This window comes from Balaenoptera physalus, assembly GCF_965194825.1.
Source record: "Balaenoptera physalus genome assembly, chromosome: 16".
Taxonomy (NCBI): Eukaryota; Metazoa; Chordata; class Mammalia; order Artiodactyla; family Balaenopteridae; genus Balaenoptera; species Balaenoptera physalus.
In genome coordinates, this window is record NC_138898.1 from 16,830,468 (window position 1) to 16,847,063 (window position 16,596).

General features: G+C 43.5%; 1 long non-coding RNA gene across 4 annotated transcripts in view; it reads left to right on the top strand.

The window, feature by feature from the left end:
• The window catches only part of LOC309645381, a 153,330-nt gene that overhangs the window by 8,509 nt on the left and 128,225 nt on the right, over positions 1–16,596 (top strand). The gene's annotated exons all lie outside the window — the stretch shown is intronic.

The window sequence follows — 16,596 nt, forward strand, 5'->3', positions numbered from 1 at the left end:
CCCCCACCCCTTCCCTGCCTTCACCAGCTCCACCTTGACATGCCAACCCCAGTGATTGTTGCTCTGCCCTTCTCATAAAAGTTCAATAGTAAAACCAGTAAAAATAATTACTCGGCGCCTCAGATTTTGGATACCAGCTGGAGAAAAGCATGATACAAGGCTGGAGACCAGATGGGCTTCAGCTCTAGGAGCAGCCTGGCAGATGTCTGGAGGAGGGGAGGGTAGAGGTCAGGGGACTGGCCCAGTGGCCCACTCCTGGTAGGGGTTGTGGGCTGTTTCAAGAGTGAATGTCAGTGTTTCAAAACTTTGGCCACCAATGTTTTGGATGTGACTTGGAGGAGTGCCTAGAAGGAAAGGGTGGAGGGCTTTGGAATTATCCAGATTTCACCTTTCTGGCAGTGTGCCAAGTCATCTTGTGCCTCTGAGCCTTATTCCTCATCTGTAGAATGGACATAACTACAGGATGAAGTCGTGGAGTTGAGTTGAGAAGTAATTAAGATGGTGCATCAGCAGGGCACAGCCTGGTAGACCAGGTGTCAGCAAACGTTTTCTGTAAAGGGTGAGGCAGTGCATACTTTGGCTTTGTGGGCTAAATCTCTGTTGCGCCTACTCCGATCTGCCCTTCTAAGGCTCAAGCCCCCGGCGCTGACCCCTAGGGTAGGGAATGGGCAGAATGGGGAGGTTTTTATTTCTCTCTCTTAGAGGGAAGCAATGTTTCCTACTCACCTTTGTCCTCCTTTGGGCTCAGCATAGGGCCTGGTGCATAGTAGGTGCTCAGGAAAAACAGCATATAACACTGGGAAGAGAATGGTCTTTGGAGTCAAACAGACCTGGGTCCAAATCCTGTGACCTGTGTTAAAGAAAAAAATTATTCACCACCCTTGTTAAAAAACGGGAAAGCAGACTCAGTTCAGGGGGGAAAATTGAGATAAGTGTAAGGACTACTGCAATGGGGTTTTGTGGTAGGGAGAGAGATTTAGCTCAACTCTGAATACAATAAGGAAAACAAGTAATTTATAGCCAAAGAGCATGGTGTGTCGGGTTGACAGATGGAAAATTATCAAGAGGAAACATCAGGAGTAAGGGGCGATTCTGGTTAAACCAACCTAACAGGATTCTTGCTGAAGGCAGGCCAGGGTGATTTGTCGTCACCTGAGGGATGGTAGAAGATGAGGAACCTGATCAGATATTGACTGTGATCAGATATCAAGGGTGGGGAACTCTAGTGAAACTAACTTAGCAGGATTCCTGCAAAAATTGTACATATTAGCAGAGATGAACACAGAAGCTTCGAAATCAGGCCCTAGCTGGGAAGAGAGTTCAGAGGTTAAAGTTTGGTCAAGGAGAGATTCTTTGTCACCTAAGCTAACATACTTCCCTTCTCTGAGCCTCTTCATCTGTAAAATGGGCGTGATAATCTACCTACTGCATAAGGTTGTTGCAAGTGTGAATGGAGATCATGGGAAAAAGCGTGGATGCTGAAAAAATTTTTCCTAAAAAAGAAGCATAAAGTCTCCACCTTCCATGATTTTTGACTCAACCCCTTAGTCCCCCTGGATTGCGGGTCATTTCTTGTCTTTAGTCTTCACCAATAGCCCTCTCTGGCCGCTCTTGGGCTCTGTGGGTGGGTGGGAGATGGAACCATGGGAGAGGAGAGGTTGTCTGTAAAGAGGGTGAGGGGGAGAGTCATGCTTCCTGTTATGAATTCAGGGCCAGGCTGGCAGTAACAGCAGACAATCAGTTTTTGCCCCAAGGGCTCAGTGTTGGCTATGAAAAATTAATGGCCAGGAAAGGTGTCTGCCAATTATTTTTCCACTCAAGGTGCAGAGATTACAGAAACACAGTGGAGCCCATTTCAGATCCAGGCCTCCCAGCGCTGGCTGGCAAATACCCCCCCTACTGACTTCCCTCTCGGGAGAGTGTGGAAGTCAGGGGTCTCTCTTCGGGGGCAGGCTCAGACTTCCAAGTATATGCAGAACATTACATGATTCCACAGAGAAGAGGGTAAGGGAAGAAAGGACACACGTGGATCTTGAAACAGGCTCTGAGACGAGGATGTGAGTCCATGGAGTTTATTTGGGAGGCGATCCTGGGAAACACCAGGAGGGAAGGGAAGTGAGGTGGGGAAGGGAAGTGAGATGGGGAAGGGGCAGAGCTTAGAGGTGTATTATAAAGCCAGTTACATTGTGGACAATGGAGCTTAATCTCACCTGGGGACTCTGGAAATGGTGTAGCATATACACTTCAAAATTACCCCATTGGAGGGTGAAGGAGTGGGGGTATTTACACTCTTGTGGATCATTATTGGTTGAGGGCTGCTGCAGGGGTGTTAATTACCCAGTGCTTCTGGCCTGTTTCACTTGGTGGCCAAGACAGTCCTCAGGCAGGAAATGCAGGTGTTGGCAGCTGGCATGCCTTGAAATGGTAAGGCCTGGTGAATTCGAGCCAGGCACCCATAGAGACCTACTGTGGTCCAGGCACTTAACATCTGCCATCTCATTTAACCTCTGCATATATCCAAGACTGAATCTTAGTTTACCTCCTCTTCTCAGTCCTACTCCTTAGGGCTGGGACTAGGGTGCGGAGAGTGAGGCCTTCGTGCCAGGCTCAACATTTAAGGGGGCACCAAAAAACATGGCCATCAAATAATATTTTAACGCAATATTTTAAAAAAAAGGGAATGGGGGGGTGGATGAATTGGGAGACTGGGGTTGACGTATATACAGTAATATGTATAAAATAGATAGCTAGTAAGAGCCTGCTGTATAGCACAGGGAACTCTACCTCACTTCACCATACAGTAGAAACTAACACAACATTGTAAAACAACTATGCCCCAATTAAAAAAAAAAGGAATAAATGCAAAAAAAATCCACAATGAAAAAGATATCAGAATTTTAAATCTAGACAGGATCAGTAACAGTGCCAAGCCATATTGAAGCCTGAGGCAAAAAATCAGTAGTACTGATCTTGTTCATCATGGATTTTTTTTTGGCATTCATTTTGATTAAAAAAATATTGCACTAGAACATTATTTGTCTTGATTACTGAGTTTTTGGCATGCCCTTGTATCTGGTGCCCGAGGCAGTACCTCATTCGTCTCACCTTTGTCCTGGTCCTGTTGCAGCCTCTTTGTCATCCCCATGTTGGTAGGTTGCACTCAGTCCACTCAGGGGCTCAAGCCAGAAAGCTGGGCTCCTCTGTGGCCCCTCTCCTTCCCATTACTCATCTTTCAGTCCTACCTTCAAGCATCTCTCAAGTCTATCCTCCTTTCTCCATCTCCTTTGCCACCACTCCTCCACAATGAGGCCCCCCCTTTGTGGGCTCCCTTTGGCAGACAGGAACAGCTTCTTGGATTTCCCTGTAGGCTCTGCTGTGCACTACAACACTCACGTCAGTGTTTCCAGCAGACACAATAGCGCCTCTTTCTCTGCCCCTCTCATTTCCTTCCCTTCCCCAAGTCCTCCCACATCTGTGTAAGTCCTTACAGTATGAAACATCTTATTCCCCTAGCACTTGCAGAGGCTCTAATTTCTGTGACTAAATCCTGATGGCTACCCCACCTTTCTCCACCATCTTAGCTGCTCCAGGTGGGCATGGGGGTATCCTGAGGCACAGTCTCCTCTTAGAGCCTCAACAAAGCAAAACTCCTTCTGATCTGTCCTTATCCCCTTACCTACTGGGATTGCTAGTTTCTTACCTTCCCATTTTGGGGTGAGAGAAGTAGGGGCACTGGGTCCCTGAGGCCGAGTCAATGTCTTTCTCCTATTCGCATTGTTTCCAAGTCTCCCTCCTTCCTTGGGTCCACCTCCAGCTCTAGAAGAGATCACCTTCTTCTCGTGGGGTGGGCACTTTCCTGACCTCTTTTCCTGAATCCCATCTCCTGATTGCTCATAATAAACTCCAGATTTAGGCTTTGCCCTTGATATGTAAAAAGAAGATTCTGGAATTAAGAAACTATTTTTTTTTTTCCTCCCATGGCCAGATTTTAAGACTACCGTCTCCAGACAGACTCAAAGCCAAACTATGACCTCTTTATTTCAGGTGGTGTCTGCACTCCTTTTAAGGTAATAAATGTCCTTGATTGAATGGGGCGGGGGTGGGGTGGGGTGAAGGGACACACAACATCATGATTCACGGGGATGCAAAATAGGTGGATCCATTTGATAGTTTCAAAAACATTATCCCCTTTACGCAGTGACATGAGTCCCCAAGTTCCCAGTATCTTTGCCCCCCTCTGGGCATTCACTGTTTCAGGAGAGTTCCAGCAAGTTCTCCTGTTTAGCATTACTTCCCCACATCAGAGCCATATTTGTCTTGGGCACATGGATGGCTTCTTTGCTCACTTATTTATGTCCTGAGTGGACAAATAGGCTTCTTGAACCGTTGGTGGTATAATCCAAACTTTGGGTGGGCATTTGCATAAGGAAAAGAGAGACCTGGATTCCATTCCTGGCCCTGTCTGGGTCTAAAGTCCTTGAGTGGAAAATTGGGAAAATAGTACCCCCCCCCCATATGGGTTGTTGGAAGGACCAAACAAGATAATGGGTGTACAGTGAAGCTTTACATAGCAGCTGGCACAGACTGAGTGTTCTCTTGGTATCTGTTTCCTTTCCTCCTCTACCTCCCTGTCTCCCCAGCTTCCTGCCATCCCCTGCCCTCTGAGCTGAGCCTCCCTGTACCAGAACTCTGGGCTTCTGTACACAGAGCTTGGTACTGTATCTGTTAACCTGCTCAGCAAAGCTCATCCAGCTCTCAAGCACCAGCCCATCCCCTTGCTGTTCAGTAATGGGGTGATTAGGCATAAGTGGGCTGCAGCTCCCCAAATGACTAATTATTATTATTATTATTGTTTTAATTAATTTATTTTATTTATTTAATTTTGGCTGCATTGGGTCTTTGTTGCTGTGTGTGGGCTTTCTCTAGTTGCGGCGAGTGGGGGCTACTCTTCATTGCGGTGCACGGGCTTCTCATTGCAGTGGCTTCTCTTGTTGCGGAACACGGGCTCTAGGCATGCGGGCTCAGTAGTTGTGGCTCGCGGGCTCTAGAGCGCAGGCTCAGTAGTTGTGGCGCACGGGCTTAGTTGCTCTGTGGCATGTGGGATCTTCCCAGACCAAGGCTCGAACCCGTGTCCCCTTCATTGGCAGGTGGATTCTTAACCACTGTGCAACCAGGGAAGCCCCCCAAATGACTAGTTATTAATGCAACTTTCTCAGAAAAGAGGTGTGTTGGTTCCCCAGGTGTGAATGACCTTGGAGCTGAAGATTCCCCCAATGCCATTTGATTATTTGACCATTGTCATTATTGTACACACACACACACACTCACTCATGTGTTTAGGGTCCTGCGTCTTGGCATCTGGGAATCTTGGTTCAGCAGAAGTGTTGGGTTAAGGGACATGGGTGGGGGGAGCAGAAGAGGGGCCAGATGTCCATCTAGGTACCTACAGGTCCCCCACAGCCCCAGGTCTACTCACTAGTCCAGCCCTCCTAGCCTGGGGCTTACTTTGTGTCACACCTATTCTGACTGTTGTGCACACAAGGGTGGATGGGACAGAGTCCTGCAAAGCCCAGAGTGGAATGGCCCAGGCTGACCTCTTAGGTCCTGAATTTCTCCTCCCCTCTCTCCTCTGTGCTCCAGTCACAGTGACCTCCTTTTGATGACTAGAATGTATCCACCACTTTTCCTCCTCGGACCCCCATCACCTGCCCTGCTAGTCTCTCCTGTTCTTCCTCCTTCTCCCCTCTCTTCCCGTGGCTGTCTTCTCATCCTCCAGGTCTTAGCTCACATGTCACGTCTTTGGGGGAACTCCCCCAGGACCACCATGTCTAAGGAAAGTCCCCCTAAATTTATTTTTCACAGCACCTCACTTGCTTCCTTCACAGCATCTATTTAAGTTATTTTAACCCTTTTATTTTTTTTGAACGTGCTGTGCAGCGTGTGGGATCTTAGTTCCTCAGCCAGGGATTGAACCTGCGCCCTCGGCAGTGAAAACGCGGAGTCCTAACCACTGGACTGCTAGGGAATTCCCTATTTTAACCCATTTTTAATTTGCTTTCCTGTCCCCTCCACCAGATGGTACACTCCATGAGAGCCATTTTTGTTTTGTTTCCTACACGATCCCCAGCACCTAGATAGTGCTGGTACTAGTAGGTGCTTAATAAATATTTGTGGAAGAGCAATCCTCACTTCCCCTTTCCATTTTATTGTCTTAAACACATTTTGCAGTCAGCCCAGTGGGCCGCCTGGTTGACACACCTTGGAAATCATTTCTGGGGCCAAGTCTCCTTCTCATTCTTTAGAAGCGGCTGGGTTTGGATCCTCCAGCATGTAATGCCTGAGCCTCCATGAGACCCACATCGCCAAGACTAACCCCAGCAGGCTGCTTTCTTTCCAGGAAGCTCCTCTTCCTACATCTGGTGAGGGAAAGTCAGGGAGTAGGAACTAGTCTTTACTGAGAACTTACAATGTGATAGCTCTGTGAGCTTGGGCAAATTCATCTCTATGCAGTTTTCCCATCTCTAAAATGGGATTAACAGTAATGCAGGATTTCTCAACCTCAGCACTGTTGACACCTGGGGCTAGATGATTCTACGTTGAGTTTTGTGTGTGTGTCCTGTGCATTGTAGGATGTGTAGCAGCATCTACCCACTAGATGCCAGTAGCAAACCCAGTTACGACAATCAAGAATGTCTCCAGATATGGCTAACTGTATCTAGGGGGTGAAAATCCCCTCTCCCCCCACCCCATTGAGAACCACTCCAATCATATCTGCCTTACAGGATCGTTGGTAGATTAAATGATATAAGTCATGTTATGTGCTTATGAATATACCAGGCACAGAGTAAGGATTTAATGTATATATATATTTTTTTAATTTATTTATTTTATTATTTATTTATTTAGGTTGCGTTGGGTCTTTTGTTGCTGCGCACGGGCTTTCTCTAGTTGCGGTGAGTGGGGGCTACTCTTCGTTGCAGTGCACAGGCTTCTCATTGCGATGGCTTCTCTTGTTGCAGAGCACGGGCTCTAGGCACACGGGCTTCAGTAGTTGTGGCGCACGGGCTTAGTTGCTCCACAGCATGTGGGATCTTCCCGGACCAGGGCTCGAACCCATGTTCCCTGCATTGGCAGGCGGATTCTTAACCACTGCGCCACCAGGGAAGCCCTAGTGTATATTTTTAAAATCTATTATTGTTATTATTAACATCATCATACCGGAGGCCACAGAGGGTTTTAGGAAAGAGAGGTACATACAGGGAGGGAGGCAGGCAGGCCCAGGAGAATCCACTTCTGTGCCAAGTGTGTGCTGGAACCATCTTGTCCCTGCTTCTAATTGTTAAATTTTCAGGAAATTTGCAAACCAGTCTTTAAACACAGCCATCCTCGAAATTGGCAATGGTAGGAGTATTTACACCGTGGGAATCAGCAAATGCTGCGTAGAGCTTTATTTTCCAGGAGCCACTTGGCTACCACAGTGCTTCTTTATTAGCATATTAAATGACAAGATCTTGTCAGGGGCCTGATAACTTACTGACATTTTGAAATGGTGGTCAACATAAATGGCATTTTGAGATACCAGCAACAACTGTAATAGGATATGAAAATATCGATGATTTCTGTTGGTGACAAAGTCACAGGTACTGATTGGTTGCCCGCATTTATATTAGAAGGAAGTACTACAAAAAATTAGCCCCTGATGAAAGGCAAAGCTGTTATTAGAAGAAAATAATATAACAGAAGATCCATTTATTGTTGGATTTCAGGAGGATTTCTTAAGAAAGATGCAACAACCACAAAATATGATGGGAAAAGTTACATTTGACCACATCAAAAATCAAGGCTCAGTTCACTGGAAGACGCCATAGAGAACAATGAGGGACGTATTAGGGGAAGATCATTTGCAATGTTAAAAACACAGATTAATACCTGTAACAGCACATCTCAATCCCATCATATCTGATGTTCCCTTTTTTAAATTTTTTGTAACCACCTTATATTACCCTGAAATAAAAATTTATAGATTATATTACCTACGATACAAATAATTATAAATAATTATTGTAATGTCCTAATTGTTATATCAAAAGAAATAAAAGGGAAATAGTTTATAATAATGATGATAAAAAGAAGGAAGTACTAAATTGCAGTTAGAAGTGGGAGAAAATAAAGAGGTAGTTTTTTTTCAGCCACAGACCCCCACCCCCCTGCCCCCAAATTCTATCTGCCCCATTTAAGAACCTCTGCTCTAGTGGACACATTCAGTGGTGCAGTATAAATGAACCTGGGCCATAGAATCAGACAGACCTCAGCTTGAATCCTGAGACGGCCAGGTATTTAGCTGGACTTGTCTTAGTGTCCTGAATCTCTAAATGGGAATTGGAACCTCAGGGGTTGTGGAAATTAAAGGATGTATTAAAGTGCTTTAAGAAGGGCCTGGCACCCAGTGGAGGGTCTGTGTGTGTGTGTGTGTTGGAGGGGGGCTTTATAACATGCCTCACACACCCCCAGGTGTCCACGGAGACCTCCTAGTTAGAGCGGCAGAGGTAGTGACACCTCTCACCCCAGATGGCGCTCCTGGTTCATCTTTATTTTTAGTTTATGTCTGGACAAAAAATTTGCGATGTGTACACCGGGCAGAACAAATAGAATTATTACTCGCTTTTCACAACTTGTGTAGTGGATTTCACATACTTTCATGCTTGATTTTCCACCGTGTTTCAAACTGTTACAAAATTTTTTTCCCTTCCTTTGGGACAGTGGGGCGCGTGTTCCAGTGGGGAGGGGGCGTCGTGCTCCACCCCCCACCCCCTTGCCTTCCCGCGGCACAGGGAGGGAAGAACTACACTGTCTTCCTTCCTCAGCCTGGGAGCTTCATTATTCCTTGGCACAGGACCATTTTTCCAGCTCATTAGAACCTGGAGCTAAGATAAAGGAGGGCAGAGCCAGTAGGTAGCAATTTATATGTAAATGTGGAAGCTTCCAAAAAAAGAATGGGCTAGTGTTCTTTAGGAGCATTCAAGTTGGGACTTTTCTGGAAAGCGGACACACACAAGCCCTGTAATCTCACCCACCCCTCTGCCAGGCTCAGGGTATGAGGCCAAGGTTACACAGTAAGTGACAGATGAGGCCAGCTCTAAAAGCATAGGTGGACCCCAAAGGCAGTGTGCGGCCGCTTTACGGGGTACGTCTAAGGGCAGGAGGACCCTCTGACCAGCCTGCAGCCTCATAGTTTCCTCACTTCAGTTTTTTCCAGCCCTGTTCAGGCTCATCTTTTGGCTTGGGAGTTTGGAGCTGTCCGCTGAAAAAAAAATGCACAACCTAAAAGTTGAGAATTATGTTTTATTTGGCAGGCAAAACTGAGGACTTAAGCCTGGAAAACAGCCTCTCAGATAGCTCTGAGGGACTGAAGAGGCAAGGGAGGAGCCAGGATATATAGGAGTTTTGCAACAAAAAACAGGTAGTTGGAACATCTAAAGATTACTGTTCATTAAAGAAAACCAGACATCTCAAGTTAATGAATTTAGTGCTTTTTCTGTGTATGGGAAGATGCAAGAGTCTTCGCTCATTGAAATCATTCCTTTGATATGCACCTTAACTATCTAGGGCCAGAATCCTGCTTTTCTCCATCCTGAATCCCCTCAGGGTGTACCATCAGGGGCTGCTGCAGTGGCTGCTGGCTTGATGATCGCAACATCCTTTGTTTAATGATGTGGCAGGTGATATTTTTCATCCACAGAGCTGAGGGGAAAGGTGTATCGTACACTCCACGAATGAGATTTAATTAAACAATTATTGTACCCAGCACTGTGCTGTGTATGTGTGGAGGACGGTCACTAGCAAAGGAGCCCTCTGGGCTTGGTCCCAAGCTCCAATATTCAGGTGTCAGGAATTAAAATGGCGGCAACTCAGGAGAAAGCCAGAGCGGAACCTTTTCCTTAAAGCCAGAGAAAAGTGGCTTCATCCCCACTCCAGCTGTTCTTCCCTGTGATCAGTAGCCTCCAACCTGCCCATTGCTCAACCTCTTGACAGTGTCAGAGGGACAAGGGAGAGAGGGCAGGCTGTTGCTCTAGGAGAAGCAGGCTCCGCCCTCTTACATCTTTAGCCACCTGGCAGGTAGTTTTCTCAGGCAGGAAATACATGCTCACCTCTGCGAAGTGTCCAGTTCTTCAGTCTGTGCCATAGACTAGCTTAGCACCCTAGACCTTCACCCTGGCCCACAGCAATATTCTCCCTTCTTAGGTGTGGGATGAAGACAGAAGCCAGGGGCTGGAGGCGAGGTGTGCTGGGGGAGGCTGAGCATATCCTTAAACCAACAGGTCATGATTAAGAGTTTGATTCTGGTTTTAAGAGCATTGGGAAAGCCTCAAGGAAGTGATGTGGTCAGATTTGTGGTTTAGAAAGATCTCCCTGGTTTCCGTGGGGAATGAGTGAGAGGCAGTGGACAGAAAGACGAGTTTCAGGCTGCTTCATTCATTTTATTTATTTATTTACTTTAAAAATTATTATTATTTTTTTTAAATAACATTTTTTAAAAAAATTTTTATTTGTTTATTTATTTTTGGCTGTGTTGGGTCTTCGTTGCTGCACGCGGGTTGGTGAGCGGGGGCTACTCTTCATTGTGGTGCGCGGGCTTCTCATTGCGGTGGCTTCTCTTGTTGCGGAGCACGGGCTCCAGTAGTTGCAGCATGCAGGCTCAGTAGTTGTGGCTTGTGGGCTCTAGAGCTCAGGCTCAGTAGTTGTGGTGCACGGGCTTAGTTGTTCCACGGCATGTGGGATCTTCCCGGACCAGGGCTCAAACCCTTGTCCCCTGCATTGACAGGTGGATTCTTAACCACTGCACCACCAGGGCAGTCCCTGCTTCAGTCATTTTAGAAGAGATGTACGGTGCCTGAACTGTAGTGGTAGTGGAGGGGCTGGGCCGACAAGAGGCTGGATTTGATAGAGACCCAGGAGGTAGAATTGATAACACTGAGTGATTGATTGGCTGTGGGGGTGAGAGCAAGTGAGTGATGATACTCAAGCTGATGGCTTGAGCAACTGGGTGGGCGGTGATGTCTGCAGTTTCCTTAGGCTGGACTTTCAGGAGGAGAAGCAGTAGGTTTGGGGGGAAAGATGATGAAGTTTGTTTTGGCCAGGCCGAGTCTGATGAACCGGTGGGACTTCCAGATAGAGATGTCTGGTTGGAGCACAAGAGAGAAGCTTGGGAGATATTAGCAGCTAGATGGTAATTAAATTGAGAAAAGGAAGGGTCTGAGGACAAAATCCAGAGGGCAATAATGGGAAGGATGGGGAGAGGAAGATGATTTCACAAAGCTGACAGGAGAAATGATGGCAGAGAGGCAGGGGTGGGGACCAGGGTGTTGTGGAAGTTGATGGAAAAGAGTATTTCAGGGAGACAGAATCGACAAAGTGAAATACTGGAGAGAGGTCAAAGAAGATAAGGACTGAGCCGGAATGGGTTTGGAGCGGGGTTGAGGGGTGAATCGGAGGTGAGGATGTGGAAACACTGTGGACGACTCCTTCCTTCCCTCTGCCCCTCCATTCCTTCTGACAAAGAGAAGGAAATAAGAGTCACCTAGGAATCCTACCACCCTGGCGTGACTGACCATTTTCAACATTTTAGTTCTATGTATCTCTTCAGGTACCACTCACGGCATACGTGTAGACACTTTAACTTAAATGGGATGATACACATGCTGTTTTTATCATAGATTTCCCCGCTTAAGCCTGCATCAGCACTCAACCCCTTATCTTAGCCTCTCCCTATAAGCTGTGTTAACAATTTAAAATATGTTCTTCCATATTTTTCTCTTTACATATATAATCCCATACAGGGTATGTGTGTGTGTGTGATTTTTTTTTTTTAAACATCTTTATTGAAGTATAATTGCTTTACAATGGTGTGTTAGTTTCTGCTGTATAACAAAATGAATCAGGTATACGTAAACATATATCCCCATATCTCCTCAATAGGATCATATTCACACTCGCTTTTCTCCCTTAACAATACCTCAGTGAAATTCCTTTAAACTCTCTGGAGGAGCTCTGATTCATCTTTTTAATGGCCATGTAGTAGACCATGGCATGGTCATGCCACAGTTTATTCAAATGAACTCCTTACTGATGGATATTCATTTTACTTCCATTCCTTGTTCACTAAGAGCAACATTTCAATAAACATCTTATACTCTTACACATCCCTTCTTATAGACTAGTATTGTTACGGGATAGATCCCAGGAGTGAAATTATTGGGTTGAAGAGGCTATGTTTTTTTTTTCGCTAAAATTTTATTCTAGAAAATTTTAAATATATAGATAAATTGAAAGAATTATGCAATTAACATCGATACACCCATCACCGATATTTACAATGAACCTTTTGCTATATTTGCCCGTGTACCAGCTACTCCTGTACTACAGCCTTTTCCTTTATCAACCCATCTTATTTTTGGTGCATTTCAAGGTTGTAGACTTCAGTACTCTTCACTTCTAAACACTTTAGCATCATATTATTAATTTTAGTTCAATATTTGTTTACAGATTTTTTCAGATATAATTTATTTTTTTTTTTATTATTATTATTTTTAAATTGGTGAGTGACTATTTATTTATTTTTATTTTATTTTATTATTTTTTTTTGGCTGTGTTGGGTCTTCGTTTCTGTGCGAGGGCTTTCTCTAGTAGTGGCAAGTGGGGGCCACTCTTCATCGCGGTGCGCGGGTCTCTCACTGTCGCGGCCTCTCTTGTTGTGGAGCACAGGCTCCAGACACGCAGGCTCAGTAGTTGTGGCTCACGGGCCCAGTTGCTCTGCGGCATGTGGGATCTTCCCAGACCAGGGCTCGAACCCGTGTCCCCTGCATTGGCAGGCGGATTCTCAACCACTGCACCACCAGGGAAGCCCTCAGATATAATTTATATGCAATGAATTGTTCGAATCTCAAGTGTACCTTTCAACAAGCCCTGACAAATGCATGCTGTTCTATATCCCAAATGCCAACTAAGTTATAGAACATTACCATCAACCCCAGAAACTACTCTCATGATTTTTTCATGACATATTAATTTTTTCTGTTCTAGAACTTGATGTAAATGAAATATAAGTACTTTTTAGTAAGGCTTCTTTCACTCTTCATAATATTTTTGAGATATATTTATATCGTTTGTACCTTTTCATTGCTCAGTAGTATCCTATTTTATGACTACATCACAGTATGTTTATCCGTTCTTCTGAGCTGTTTTCAACTTCTGATTATTATGAATTAAGCTGCTATGAACATTTGTGTACATCTCTTTTTCTAGACATATGCTTTCTTTCTCTTAGGTAAATAGCTAGGAGTGAGATGACTGGTCATATGGTAGGTATATGTATAGTTTTATGAGACACTGAAGGATCTTTTCCCCAAAGGTACCGTTTTCCACTCCCCTCAACAAGATGTGAGTTGTGATCACACCACATTTTTAACAACAATCAGTGCTGTTAGTCTTTAAATATATTCATTTTGGTAAATATGTAGAGGTATCTCATTGTGATTTTAATTTGCTTTTCCTGATGACTGAAGATGTTGAACGTGTTTTCATGTGCATGTGGGCCACTCATATATTTTCTCTTGTGAAGTGCTTGCTAATGGGCTTTTAAATTTAGTATTATTGGTTGTAGGAGGCTTTTAAAAAAATTATGCTGAATAATGACTATTTGTCAGATATATATGTTTTGTACATTTTTTCTAGTCTGAGAATTGTGTATTCACTTTCTTTTTTTAAATTTTTAAATTTTATTTTTTAAATTTTTTTATACAGCAGGTTCTTATTAGTCATCCATTTTATACACATCAGTGTATACATGTCAATCCCAATCTCCCAGTTCATCACACTCCCACCCCCACCCCCCGCCGCTTTCCCCCCTTGATGTCCATACGTTTGTTCTCTACATCTGTGTCTCAATTTCTGCCCAGCAAACCGGTTCATCTGTACCATTTTTCTAGGTTCCACATATATGCATTAATATACGATATTTGTTTTTGTCTTTCTGACTTACTTCACTCTGTATGACAGTCTCTAGATCCATCCACGTCTCAACAAATGATGCAATTTCGTTCCTTTTTATGGCTGAGTAATATTCCATTGTATATATGTACCACAACTTCTTTATCCATTCGTCTGTTGATGGGCATTTAGGTTGCTTCCATGACCTGGCTATTGTAAATAGTGCTACAATTGGGGTGCCTATGTCTTTTTGAATTATGGTTTTCTCTGGGTATATGCCCAGTAGTGGGGTTGCAGGATCATATGGTAATTCTATTCTGAGTTTTTTAAGGAACCTCCATACTGTTCTCCATAGTGACTGTATCAATTTACATTCCCACCAACAGTGCAAGAGGGTTCCTTTTCTCCACACCCTCTCCAGCATTTGTTGTTTGTACATTTTCTGATGATGCCCATTCTAACTGGTGTGAGGTGATACCTCATTGTAGTTTTTTTTTTTTTTTTTTTCATTGTAGTTTTGATTTGCATTTCTCTAATAACTAGTGATGCTGAGCAGCTTTTCATGTACTTCTTGGCCATCTGTATGTCTTTTTTGGAGGAATGTCTATTTAGGTCTTCTGCCCATTTTTGGATTGGGTTGTTTGTTTTTTTAATATTGAGCTGCATGAGCTGTTTATATATTTTGGAGATTAATCTTTGTCCATTGATTCGTTTGCAAATATTTTCTCCCATTCTGAGGGTTGTCTTTTCGTCTTGTTTATGGTTTCCTTTGCTGTGCAAAAGCTTTGAAGTTTCATTAGGTCCCATTTGTTTATTTTTGTTTTTATTTCCATTACTCTAGGAGGTGATTCAAAAAAGATCATGCTGTGATTTATGTCAAAGAGTGTTCTTCCTATGTTTTCCTCTAAGAGTTTTATAGTGTCTGGTCTTACATTTAGGTCTCGAATCCATTTTGAGTTTATTTTTGTGTATGGTGTTAGGGAGTGTTCTAATTTCATTCTTTTACATGTAGCTGTCCACTTTTCCCAGCACCACTTATTGAAGAGACTGTCTTTTCTCCATTGTCTATCCTTGCCTCCTTTGTCATAGATTAGTTGACCATAGGTGTGTGGGTTTATCTCTGGGCTTTCTATCTTGTTCCATTGGTCTATGTTTCTGTTTTTGTGCCAGTACCATATTGTCTTGATTACTGTAGCTTTGTAGTATAGTGTGAAGTCAGGGAGTCTGATTCCTCCAGCTCCGTTTTTTTCCCTCAAGACTGCTTTGGCTATTCGGGGTCTTTTGTGTCTCCATACAAATTTTAAGATTTTTTGTTCTAGTTCCATAAAAAATGCCATTGGTAATTTGATAGGGATTGCATTGAATCTGTAGATTACTTTGGGTAGTATAGTCATTTTCACAATATTGATTCTTCCAATCCAAGAACATGGTATATCTCTCCATCTGTTGGTATCATCTTTAATTTCTTCCATCAGTGTCTTATAGTTTTCTGCTTACAGGTCTTTTGTCTCCCTAGGTAGGTTTATTCCTAGGTATTTTATTCTTTTTGTTGCAGTGGTAAATGGGAGTGTTTCCTTAATTTCTCTTTCAGATTTTTCATCCTTAGTGTGTAGGAATGCAAGAGATTTCTGTGCATTAATTTTGTATCCTGTAACTTTACCAAATCCATTGATTAGCTCTAGTAGTTTTGTGGTGGCATCTTTAGGAGTCTCTATGTATAGTATCATGTCATCTGCAGTGACAGTTTTACTTCTTCTTTTCCTATTTTTATTCCTTTTATTTCTTTTTCTTCTCTGATTGCCGTGGCTAGGACTTCCAAAACTATGTTGAATAATAGTGGCGAGAGTGGACATCCTTGTCTTGTTCCTGATCTTAGAGGAAATGCTTTCAGTTTTTCACCAATGAGAATGACGTTTGCTGTGGGTTTGTTGTATATGGCATTTATTATGTTGAGGTAGGTTCCCTCTATGCCCACTTTCTGGAGAGTTTTTATCATAAATGGGTGTTGAATTTTGTCAAAAGCTTTTCTGCATCTATTGAGATGATCATATGGTTTTTATTCTTCAATTTGTTAATATGGTGTATCACATTGATTGATTTGCGTATATTGAAGAATCCTTGCATCCCTGGGATAAATCCCACTTGATAATGGCGTATGATCCTTTTAATGTGTTGTTGGATTCTGTTTGCTAGTATTTTGTTGAGGATTTTTGCATCTATATTCATCAGTGATATTGGTCTGTAATTTTCTTTTTTGTAGTATCTTTGTCTGGTTTTGGTATCAGGGTGATGGTGGCCTCATAGAATGAGTTTGGGAGTGTTCCTTCCTCTGCAATTTTTTGGAAGAGTTTGAGAAGGATAGGTGTTAGCTCTTCTCTAAATGTTTGATAGAATTCACCTGTGAAGCCATCTGGTCCTGGACTTTTGTTTGTTGGAAGATTTTTAATCACAGTTTCAATTTCATTACTTGTGATTGGTCTGTTCGTATTGTCTATTTCTTCCTGGTTCAGTCTTGGAAGGTTATACCTTTCTAAGAATTTGTCCATTTCTTCCAGGTTGTGCATTTTATTGGCAGAGTTGCTTGTGGTATTCTCTTAGGTTGCTTTGTAT